Source organism: Acinonyx jubatus, chromosome E1 (assembly GCF_027475565.1).
Source record: "Acinonyx jubatus isolate Ajub_Pintada_27869175 chromosome E1, VMU_Ajub_asm_v1.0, whole genome shotgun sequence".
Classification (NCBI taxonomy): Eukaryota; Metazoa; Chordata; class Mammalia; order Carnivora; family Felidae; genus Acinonyx; species Acinonyx jubatus.
This window is the reverse complement of record NC_069397.1, coordinates 26,895,432-26,908,000: the sequence shown is the minus strand read 5'-3', so window position 1 is coordinate 26,908,000 and position 12,569 is coordinate 26,895,432. Positions and strand designations below refer to the sequence as shown.

Here is a 12,569-nt window from a genome sequence, read left to right as displayed (position 1 = left end):
CAGAGCTAGCTTGCTACATTCTTCTTTGTGCCCAGCCAGGTCTGGGGCACAGCTGCTCATTAAATATTTGTTGATTTATAATTATGGAGGCACAGTATTCCTCATTAGGATCATATCACAAGATTCTAAGCCATACCCTTACTATTGGACATTTAGATTTCTCCCCAGTTTTTATTTTATTTTATTTTTTAATGTTTTTATTTATTTTTGAGAGAGAGAGAGACAGCACGAGCAGGGAAGAGGCAGAGAGAGAGAGAGATGCAGAATTTGAAGCAGGCTCCAAGCTCCAAGCTGTCAGCACAGAGCCCAGCACAGGGCTCGAACTCACAGACTGTGAGATCATGACCTGAGCCAAAGTCAGATGCTTAACTGACTGAGCTAGCCAGGTGCCCCTAGATTTCCCCCCAGTTTTTAAATCATAGACTACATTCATGCGACACAAAACTGTTTTGCCCAGGAGATGATTTTCCAATGCCTGATATCTTACAATGTGTCTGGGGCTTTGGTTTTGGCCAGGGAAGAAGGTTGAGCACCAGAATATGTGAAAAGGTTTTAAGTTTCTATGTCTTGAGAATGAGAGTCCTAAAATAGGAATTGTCAGATAAGATAGGCCAGCTGATGAACAGAAAAGACTTTTTATGCAGATAAACAGGAAGTTTAAAAACATGAGAGAAGAGGTCTAACTCTGAGTCAGAAATGCTCATTTAATGTGTGAGGCGTTTACTCTCTTGAGAAAGTGGATTCACACAATGTTCACCCTTGAAAGAGACCTTACTCAACCCCCTCATTTCACAGATGATGCAACTCCCAGTTCAGAGGATCAGGGATCTGCCCAAGGACATCATGCAGTTGGAGGCAGATGATCTAGCCTTGCCTGACAGGGGCATGAGTGTGTAGGATGGTTGTTGTGACCCAGTGTCGTGTTCTGTTTCTAGAAGGAATACCTAGAATCACCAGTGCCCGGCATTAACACTTTGGCCAGCACCCTATCCTCATTTATATGCTCTTGTCTCTTTCGTAAGAGCCCTTTGGCTGTGATTTCTTCAAGCCCACCATGATTGTCTCTTCCTTTGTAACTATTTCTTACAACTCTACTCCTAAACCTAGTCCGTGTGTGTGTGTGTGTGTGTGTGTGTGTGTGTGTGTACATAGGGATTAAATGTAGATGCATGCTACTGTGCTCACTGGAGGAAAGCCTGACGTTGGACAGGGTTCCTGCCACAGTGGGAAGAACACGTTAGTCAGTCTACTTTATAGTGTATGCAACCTGAAGTCCAATTGTTTAAAGCCTTGCGCTATGATTAGCATTTCCAGGAGAGCAAAGTGTTGAAGGTATTTAGAGAACAACTAGGATGGAATGAAAAATGAGGTTTAGAAGATAGTGGAAAACTTGGTGAGGGTTAAAACCATACCACATACAGAAATTTGAAGGAACTGGTAGAAGGAAGGGTACTGCCATTTATAGAAAGCCTGTTCTGTGCCAGGCGTTTCACTGTCTGTGAGGTGGGTATTGTTCTGCCATTTGGCAGATGAGGAACTTGAGACCAGAGAGGTGAACATATCCAAGAGCACATGGTAAAGAAAGTGCCAGAACTGGGAATTGAATCTAGTTCATACAACTATATAATTCTTCCATTATACCAGGCTACTAAGCTGGGAGAAGTTCAGCCCATACAAAGAAACCTTGATGCAAGCAAGATTATAGCTTTAAAGATATCACTCCAAGTGTTATTTGGCACCAGAAGATATAAAGATGGAGCATTCTGGGAACTCTCAGGAGATAAGAGTTCAACTCATACGAGGAATTAGGGACAGGCAGAGTGACTGGCAGTAGAATGGGCTTCCTGGGGAGGTAAAGAGTTCCCTATCCCTGGACGAGGTTTGATAGAAACGTGGGTGACAGCCATGCATCAGATGAGTGGCTGACCTTTGGAGATCCTTCATATCCCAATGGTCTATGAAATTAAAACTGGATACGGTCATGTGTATATTTTGTTTTGTTTTGAGATCTTTTGCTATACCAAAACTGCAATCCACTGCAGGAGATTCCTATAGAATGCTATTAGTTAAGTCTTTCTTTCTCTTTCTTTTTTTAGCTAACTCCCCAAGCATTTTTCTGGGTTCTCTGCTCTTTCCTTGTTGTGAAGTCCAGGTGCCAAAGAAAGGATTTTAATGGGCCTCTTTGCTTTTAATGATTTGTTCTCACAGCTTATGAAATGAGAATCATTCACTCAGTAGTGAGTGCAGAAGGCTGTTTTCATGTTGGGTTGCAAAGAACATTCCTTTGGTGGTCTTCAGTCAGCCTTAAGCATTGTAGGTTTACACATTTAATTTTACCTATGTACTGAAGAATGGCCAAGTTGTGGTGAAGCAGTTCATCTAGCACAACTCACAGGAAGCTAATTGGTAGACCAGAATTCTGATTTGTTAATTTACATGGAACAGATAATCCTGAAAGCTCAGACTATGTGTTATCTTCCTTGAAGGTAAACCCACTTGAGCGAGAGAATTAGATTTAGGCAGTTGCTAAGTAAATATGGAATCAGAGCAGAGGAAGTTGAATAGCCTAAGAGATTTTCATCAATTTTGACAACTTGATCCATCCTTCTTCATCAAAGAGACAGATTTTCCAGGTGAACACACTCTAGAAAAATCTTGGGACTTGGAATCAAAAGCTGTAGATTTATGTTCTGACCTTGACTTACAAGCTATGTGAAACTGGGAAAGTCACTTGAACAGCCCTGGGTTTCAGTTTCCTCTGCTATTTTACAGATTGAATTAGTTAATGTGTGTGAAAGTGCTTTGTGCATTCTGATGTCAGTATTAGTCTAATTCTGTTAGGCCCCTTTCTTTTAGTGAGTCACCTGGACAACACCCTTGTTATCCCATCTTCATTCTCCCTTAGACTTTGGAACCAGACTCCCTGGTCTCTGTCATCTATTTGTTGTTTGACCATGGACTTAATTTTCTCATCTGTAAAATGGGGACAACGATTGTACCTACTTCATCAGATCAGTAGCAGATTAAATTACTTGGTTTATGTAAAACAATTTGAATCTTGCCTGGCATATGGTAAGCACTATATACATAGTAAGCACTGTATACAACTGTACTGTTATTATTTCACAATTTCCAATTGCATGAGCCTGCTTAATTTCTTCTATAAACTCTCCAATTTCACTACAGTGATTGCTTGTTAGAAAAGGTTTTTAGAGCACCCCCACCATAGTGTGTGGCTTCGGTTTCTGAAGCCTTTTCTGGTCTTTTTGCCTGGATTGGTTGCAGGGGAAGACTTACCTTGAGAGTCTGAGGTTTTACCCACTGACATCAGATATCTTTTGTAGTGTGAGGACATTTCATTTTCTGGTGTCTAGTTGGCTTTGGAAACAGAAGTGTAGATTGAAACATAAATCCAAAAATTGGTGTTTGTCCTTCCTAGGTATATTAACTTGCATTATCATCTTCTTCTTCTTTTTTAATGTTTATTTATTTTTGAGAGATGGAGACAGAGCATGAGCAGGGAAGGGGCAGAGAGAGACACACAGAATCCAAAGCAGGCTTCAGGCTCCGAGCTGTCAGCACAGAGCCCAACGCGGGGCTCAAACTGACAAACCATGAGATCATGACCTGAGCCAAAATCGGATGCTCAACCGATTGAGCCACCCAGGCACCCCCAACTTGCATTATCTTCTTAATTTTAGCAGCTCATAGTGAATTATTTTCAGAGACCTGATGGTTTTGAGAGAAATTTAAGTTCCATTATTTCAGCCCCCTTAAAAGTTTTAGTTTTATATTTGAAGTGAACTGCAGAGTCCCCAGTATTAATGACTGCCTGCTATTACAGTCTGATTCCACTACCTCTACTCTCTTAACTCAGAGGCCAGTCTCCCCAAACAGACCTAATGAGGGTGACATGTCCAGCTTTCTTCTGTAGAGAATGGAGTTTGGCTGATTATGGGAATCCCCTGCTCTTTGTCTTTCTGAAGAACGCATGTTTTCTGTGACTTCTCTATGGAGAGCAAGGAGCCAATGCAGGATGTTGAGAGCTGGCGGCATCTGTTTTCCCACTGGCTGCATGTTTATATTGGCATCTACTGTCCTAACCCTTTGCCACAAACTAGGGAGTCTTATCTGCTCTTGGTTCAACAAAGAACAGCCCCACGGCCCCAAACCACATCTGAGGCCCTTAGAACAACTTGGAGAGGTGTGGGAGAGGAGCTGTGGGGGTCTGTGGCTGTAGGGGGTTTGGTAGAGAGTCTGGGGAAGCACTGGTGAGACAGCCCAGCTCTTCCAGACTGGTCCAGCAAATCCTGTTTTACATCCAGAAGGCCCGTGGTGGTGTGAAAGGAAACAAACATTAAATGCTGTTTCATGAGCTAGGCACTGTGCTTTACGTACAGGCATTCATTTAATACAACATCCTTTTGGAATAGGGCGTTGTGTTTCTCCCTTTTGTAGATGGGGCCCTGAGGCTCAGAATGACTTGCTCAAGGTTACACAGCTTGCTCCCAAGCCTGCATCCTTTCCACTGAACATCAGGCAGACATGACACCATGAGGGAGCTGACTTTGCAGGCTCTTTATGCCATCCCTAAAAGCAGTCTGTTTCATATAGGCCAACAGGAAGGTGAATGTAAATGGTCTGATTGTTAAATGACTTAGATCCCAGAATATCCCCTGTTAAGCAATAAAACGTGGAGCCCAGACCGCTCAGCACCTTTTGTGTCTGCCGTTCGTTGCTTGCATCATTTGCATCATGTATGCTCCCATGCCCTTGGAATTTTATGACTCCACACAGCAGATATTTCCTCCTTTAGAGCCAGTCCTTTCCCAACCCCTCCCTCCATCTGTTTAGGGAATGTGAGAGTGAACGGAGACCTACAAAACTCAGAGCCAGGGGAGGAGGCCTGTAGGAGGCCATGCTTCTGCCCCTAGTCAGCGCACATGACTTTCTACCCCATGTCAACGTTTCTAGACAGACATGTGAAAGCTTTTGGTAAACGATAAACACATATAAATGGCTTTGTTCTTTCCTCATCTTTCCTAGTGACCTGTGTCCTAGTGTTGAAATCATACAGAGTCAGGAAATTCTTCCCTTATAATTAACCCAAGTCTCTCTTATTTCCATCTGCGTCCATTACCTTGTCTGTTTCTTTCAGAGAAAATGGAAGAAATCCCCTTTAATCTTCTTCCCTCTTAGCTAAACTCTCCTAATCTCTTTAAGTTGCACTTGGGTTCTAATTCTGGAAGTTTTCATCATTTTCATTATTCTTTATTATGTGCTTTCTCCATGTGCTTCCTCAAGAGTGAAATCCAAACAGGACCCAGTATTATTTGCCATGGGTTTCAGCTCTTTGGAATGGAGCCTATGGCTTATCCTGACCCTAAATGGTAAGCTCCACTGGGCTTGACGATGGATGGAAAAAGAATGAAAGAGGAGAAAAGACTGACCTGGCCTTCCCCAGCAGAGTGTCAGACCTGCTGAGGTGGGATGTTTAACCAACACCCCTAGGGCAGGGGGTTTGCTAACCCTCCTTTGTATCTCTACCTAATACTTCTGCTACCTTCTTGCTGAGATAGTATATAGTGTGGTATATAGTGCCTTCAGCAAATACGTGGAGACAGAGGGTAGATTTGTGGTTGTCAGGGTTGGGGCAGGGGACATGGAAGTTGACTGGTACAATATGAGATTTCTTTTTGGAGTGTGGAAATGTTCTGGAATTAGATAGTGGTGACGATTGCACAACCTTATGAATATATCAAGAGCCACTGAATCATATAAAAAGGATGACTTTTATGGTAATGTGAATTATATTTCAGTTAAAATGAACTCAACTTTATGTTTGTACTAATAAGTTCTTTTATAGCTATATAATAAAAAGAAATTGTAACAGCAACAACAAAATATATATAAAGCCTTGAAGTTTATGGAGAATTTTTCATACACAGTATCATTTATTTCTCATAGAAAGCTGGTGTAAGTGTGAATACGATTTTATTGTGCCCATTTTACAGATTAGGAAATCCGGTCTCAGAGTAGTCAATTGGTTTGCTCAAGTTAGTGGCTGTAGCTGGTACATGGCAAAGCCAGGGTTCAGACTCTAGCACTCTACTTCTTTGAAGCCCATGTAATTCGCACTGCCTGTGGATGGTAGGATGGAGAAGCAAGCGCTAAGTGCTTTAAAGAATTCACAGAACATGACTGGAAAGGATCATGGGGAGCTTCAGTCTTATCCCTCCATTTTTATGGAGACATTGAGTTGCAAAGAGTGGAACATTTGCCTTTTGTCATAATAGAGAAAGGGGGAGATCATAATTACCAAAGAAAAGGATTTTCTAAACCCAAGTAGATTAGAATCGGCCTTTTCATCTCTCTTTTCTAGGCTTCTGAACAGGCCAAAGAGGAAAGATAGAGAACTGAACTTCCTTTTACTCTGGACTTCATTTACCTTGTTTTACTTATTATCCTCAGAACCCTTATGAAATAGGCATTGTTTCCATCCGCTGATGTAAAAGATGTGGAAGTTGAGAGAGGCTGAATAATTCTCCCAAGGTCAAGTAGCTAATAAGTTGTAGGTGTAAAACCAAGATTTGATCCTGATTTTCTGATGTCAGGACTAGATCCTCTTATGAATGCCCGTTTGCTCCCCACTCCCAGATATTGCAGTTGGGTGGACATCTGTGTCCTTCATCTCCTGAGACAACACATGCTCAGTTGAAAACGGTTGGCCTTCCCCGTGAGAGAAGAGGGCCTATGTTGGAGAGGCTCTGCTTCATGCTAGGAGGACTTCATGCTTGAGTCTGCTCAAGCATGAGGACTTGCGCCTGTACCAAGGGGAAGGAACCCACATGTTTGCTCTTTTGCCATTCCTGCTCCCCCTCCAAAAGTATTCATTTTCAATGGTCCTCCTACTTTTGGAAGGAATTGCTGCCTTCCAGACTTTCAAAGGGGCCAGAAATCAGTGGTTATGGATACTAAACAGGAAACTCAAAGCGCTTTCCGTTCCTTTGAGCTGGCTGGAAGGGCTGCGCCTAGAACTATTACTTTCCTTTAAAGGACAGAAGAAAAGCGTTGTGTAATTTAAACACACACACACACACACACACACACCACCACCACCAAAAACAACAACAACAGAAAACCTTTCCTGGAGTCCTGAACACCAGCCTTGGTTGATACACAACATGGAAAAGAACTGTCTTGTTGCCTAGCAGTAATGACAGCAAACAAATGTGTCTGACAGTCTGTTTGGGATCTCCTGGGCTGAAACTCTGTTTGCTTCATTCTAACTGCTTCCTTAACTTCCTTTCAGTCTCCCCACCTTTGGTACCACCCTCCCTCAAGGGAGTGCCAGGCTGTGCCTGGTTATGCCAGGCTGGGCTGGGCCCCACAGGATACAGTGACCCAGCCGGGGCTATTCTTGTCTCTGTCTATTTGCAAGATGCCTGTTGTTCTCAATGGCTGTTTTTCCCATCATGAATGTTGACTTGGCAGAGGCCCAGAGTGGAAGCCATGGTAGAAGAGCTTCCCAAGTCTTGCCCCAGGAAATTCAGCTGGTTCTGAGTACCAGGCTGAGGAAACAGGTTCACAGTTATTCAGGGGGTACCTGAGTAGATATTGCCTCCAAGACAGCTCATTGCAGAGTGTGGGCCTCTGCAAGCTGACTTTCGTAGAACAGGCCTGGAAGAACCAGAATGGCCCTGAGAGGCACCTCTGGGCCTGGCTGTCATTCTTTTCTATGCCCTGTGTCCTCTCCCACCCCTACTCTCTAGGAATTCTAAGCTATGCCAGGCTAGAGGAAATTACTCGTAGGTCCTGCCCTGAAGTAGACAGAAACCCCCGGAGCAGTGGTCTCCAAACTTTAAAAAAAGTTTTTTTTAATGTTTATTTATTTTTGAGAGAGAGAGAGAGGGAGAGAGAGAGAGACAGAGACAGAGACAGAGACAGGATGTAAGCAGGGGAGGGGCAGAAAGCAAGGAGACAGAATTCAAAGCAGGCTCCAGACTCCGAGCTGTCAGCATAGAGCCCGACGCGGGGGGCTCGAACCCACAAACAGTGAGATCATGACCTGACCCAAAGTCAGACGCTTAACCGACTGAGCCACCCAGGCACCCCCAAAACTTTAAAAATCACATACCACTATTAGTAAGATGTTTGAGTATATACTCCTAATATATGGATATTTAGCTTATAAGTGGTATCATGTACTTCTATGTAATATATACATTAGAAACATATATTCAAAGACATGTTAAATAATTAATATAATTTAAAAGGAAGAAAAAACAATTACAAATATGTTTTCAAATCTTATTTATTGAAGGTATGATTTAACATGCTCTTTTTTAAAAAAAAATTACCGTTAATCACTTTCTGATACAGTTAATTCTAAGGTATGTCTTAATGAGAGTATATTTCAGTGCTTCAGTTAAACAATTTCCCTTGTCAAAAAGTCCCTTACAAAGAAAGGTAGATTCAAATGCAACATTAGCATGTCTGTGCTTATGAAAATCATGATTCCTGCAATCCAACCCATTTTATCCAATCACACAAAGGTTTTTGCTGAACTTCGTGCTTGCTCTTGCAAACTTGCAGAAAAGTATTTTTTAACAAGGCTTCAAACCCGAGACTCTTTGTTTGGAATACTTTTAAGTAGAGTATTAGGAAATTGTTTATAATTCCTAATTGTACAAATATAGAAACACAGTGTAGGGGCGCCTGGGTGGCTCAGTTGGTTAAGCATCCGACTTCGGCTCAGGTCATGATCTCACAGTTCGTGGGTTTGAGCCCCGCGTCGGGCTCTGTGGTGACAGCTTGGAGCCTGGAGCCTGTTTCAGTTTCTGTGTCTCCCTCTCTCTTTCTGCCCCTCCCCTGTTCATGCTCTGTCTCTGTCTCAAAAATAAATAAACACTAAAAAAGAAACAGTGTACAATGGGAGATTTCAGAGATGACTTACTTTTATTGGCTTAAATTTTTTTTTTTTTAATTTTGCAAAGTAAAGTTCACTCTTTGGTATACAGTCTTATGACTTTTGACAAATATATGGTCTTGTAACCCCCATAATGAAGATCACAATTCCATCTCCTATGTTACTCCTTATAGTGAAACTCTCCCTTTACCCATAACCTTTGGCAACCACTGATCTTAGTCTGATACATTTCAAATTCATCCATGTTGTTATGTATATCAACAGGTTGTCCCCTTTTATTACAGACTACTATTAAATGGGAGGTATCAGTTTATCCATTCACCAACTGAGAGACATTTAGGTTGTTTCCAGTTTGGGACAATTATGAATAAAGCTGCTCTGAAAAATTCTCCTCCAGGTTTTTACATGAACATAGATTTTCAATTAACCTGGGTAAATGAAACCACAAAATTCTTGTCCACAGTGGCTATGCTGTTTTGCAATGGATAAAAGAATTCCAGTTGCTACACATTCTTTTTTTTTTTTTTTTTTTATGTTTATTTATTTTTGAAAGAGAGAGAGACAGAGCGTGAGCAGGTGAGAGGCAGAAAGAGAGGGAAACACAGAATCTGAAGCAGGTTCCAGGCTCTGAGCTGTCAGCACAGACACGGGGCTTGAACCCAACCACAAAAGTAAGATCATGACCTGAGCTGAAGTCAGCCTCTTAACCAACTGGGCCACCCAGGCGCCCCTACACATTTTTGACAGCACTTGTTTTTGTCAGCTTAAAAAGTTTTAACCATTCTAATAGGTGTGTAGTGATTTCTCATTGTATTTTTAATTTGCACTTTCCCCAATGACTAATGATGCTGAGCATCTTTTCATGTGACTGTTTACCATCTGTTTATTTTGGGGGAATTCTGCTCAGATCTTTTGCTCATTTTATATTTTATTTAAAAAATTAAAAAAAATTTTTTTAAATGTTTATTTTTGGGAGACAGAGTGGGGGAGGGGCAGAAACAGATGGAGACACAGAATCTGAAGCAGCCTCCAAGCTCTGAGCTGTCAACACAGAGCCTGACGTGGGGCTTGAACCCACGAAGCGTGGGATCATAACCTGGGCCGAAGTCGGACGCTCAACCAACTGAGCCACCCATGCGCCCCTTATTTAAAATTTTTAAAATGTTTAATATTTTTGACTGGGTACAGTATACTTTATTGATGATACACGATAAAGTAGGGCTCTCCAAGTCCCTCCCCTTTTTCAGAGGGTCTGGGATGGAAACTGGAAGTCAGGAGATTCTCAAGTGTGTTGGGGGATGAGCTGGGGCAAGGACTCCTCAGCAGCTGAGGGCCTCTCTCTACTTCTTCCTCTTGCTGGGGCTGGTGGTCCAGTGGGCGCTTACTCCTTGGAGGCCTTGTGGACCATAAGGCTCACCATCTGGTGGCTATAGCCAAATTCATTGTCATACCAGGAAATGAGATTGACACAGTGGTCATTAAGGGAAATGCCAGCCCCAGCATCAAAGATGGAAGGGTGGGTGTCACTGTTAAAGTTTCAGGAGACAACCTGTTCCTCACTGTAACCCAGAATACCCTTGAGGGAGCCCTCTGATGCCTGCTTTACCACCTTCTTGATGTCATCATATTTGGCAGCTTTTTCCAGGCAGCAGGTCAGATCCATTATTGACATGTTGTAAGTGGGGATAGGAAGTCCATGCCAGTGAGCTTCTCGTTTAGCATAAGGATGACCTTGCCTACAGCCTTGGCAGTACCACTGGAAGCAAAGATGATGTTCTGGGCAACCTTTTGGCCATCATGCCACTGCTTCCCAGAGGGGCTATCCATAGTTTTCTGGTTGGAAGTGATGGCATGGACTGGTCATGAGTCCCTCCACAATGCCAAAGTTGTCATGGATGACCTTGGCCAGAGGGGCCAAGCCTTTGGTGGTGCAGGGGGCATTGCTGACAAGGTTGAGGGAGTTGTCATACTTCTCATGGTTCATATCCATCAGACATGGGGCATTAGCAGAAGGGGCAGAGATGATGACCCTCTTGGCCCCAGCCTTCTTCATGGTGGTGAAGACCCCAGTGGACTCCACAACATACTCAGCATCAGCATCACCATATTTGATACTGGCTGGGTCTTGCTCCTGGAAGATGGAGATGGGCTTTCCATTCATGGCAAGTTTCCTATTCTCAGCTTTGACTGTGCCAGGGAATTTGCCATGGGTGGAATCATACTAGAACATGTAGACCATGTAGTCAAGATCAATGAAAGGGGCATTGATGGTGACAGTATCCACTTTGCCAGAGGTAAAAGCAGCCCTGGTGACCAGGCACCCAATATGGCCAAATCTATGTATTCCAGCCTTCACCATCCTGTCTCGAATGTTGCTGGCACTGTACCAGAAGATGCCAATGTCTGTTGAATGGGGAGAAGCAGAGAGTTTCTTTTGCTCATTAAAAAAAAAAAAAAAAAAAAATTAACATTCATTTTTGAGAGACAGAGAGAGAGAGAGAGAAACAGAGCATGAGCGGGGGAGGGGCAGAGAGTGAGGGAGACACAGGATCTGAAGCAAGCTCTAGTCTCTGAGCTGTCAGCACAGAGCCCGACAAAGAGCTTGAACTCACTAACTGTGAGATCATGACCTGAGTCCAAGTTGGACACTTACCCAAGTGAGCCAGCCATGTCTCTTTTGCTCATTTTAAAAATTGGGTTTTTTCTTTCTTATTGTTGAGTTTTAAGAGTTCTTTATATATTTCAGATACAAACGCTTTGTCATATATGTGATTTCCGGATATTTTCTCCCAGTCTATGGCTTAACTTTTCCTCTTTAACTATTTTTCAGAGTAAAAGTTTAAAAATTTTGATGAAGTTCGTTTAGCAGTCTTTTTCTTTTATAAATTGTTTCTGGGATAGCATCTTTTCTAACACAAAGATTTCCACCTGCATTTTCTTCTCAATCATTCGTTTTGAATCAATTTTTGTATAGTCATATCAATTCTCAACTACAAAGAGCATATTAAATGAAAACATTGCCAAATACCAGTTCTCTCCATAGCACAAATTCCCTTTGAAAACAAGTTACATTCCCATTCCCTGTTAAAATGTCACCTTTACTTTGAAGGGGCAGATTTAGCAAATTTATTCTTTGGAAAATATTGCAGAGTACTGTACTACTGGCAGCTACTTTTTACTGCAAAGCCCAGCTTGGAATGCTCATCTTTTTGCAAAAGAAAAACGCATAACTTATCTTTACATTTTTAAGTACTTTGATATAAGCGTGAACCTCTTTGTGGTGCTCTATCCTATTACAAAAAAAACTGCAAGGATCCTACTGTTCAAATATCCTGTTTTTACAAGCTAAGTCTCACTATTGTCATCCTATTGCACAGAAACAACAGTATTCACAATATGCTAAAAGCACAGGCTGAAGGGTACCATTGTCAGTGCCACACACACATTCAATGAGAGCCCCACACCTCCTTGTAGATTTCTGTACACAGATGGCACATACTAGCCCAGGGAAGATCCCAGTGGCAATCTCTATGGCTGTTTGTTGAAACTCTGGTTTTACTTGTTTGTTTGTTTGTTTGTTTTTAGAGATAAAAATAGTTTAAAAATTTAGTGTTTTTTCCTTACCCTGATTGTCTTGTAT

The 12,569-nt window shown here is 42.2% G+C and overlaps 1 protein-coding gene and 1 pseudogene across 1 annotated transcript in view; one reads left to right on the top strand and one right to left on the bottom strand.

Moving 5' to 3' along the window:
- The window catches only part of YPEL2 (yippee like 2), a 62,054-nt gene that overhangs the window by 39,015 nt on the left and 10,470 nt on the right, over positions 1–12,569 (top strand). The window lies entirely within an intron of this gene.
- LOC106989956 (glyceraldehyde-3-phosphate dehydrogenase-like) lies at positions 9,928–11,288 on the bottom strand (annotated as a pseudogene).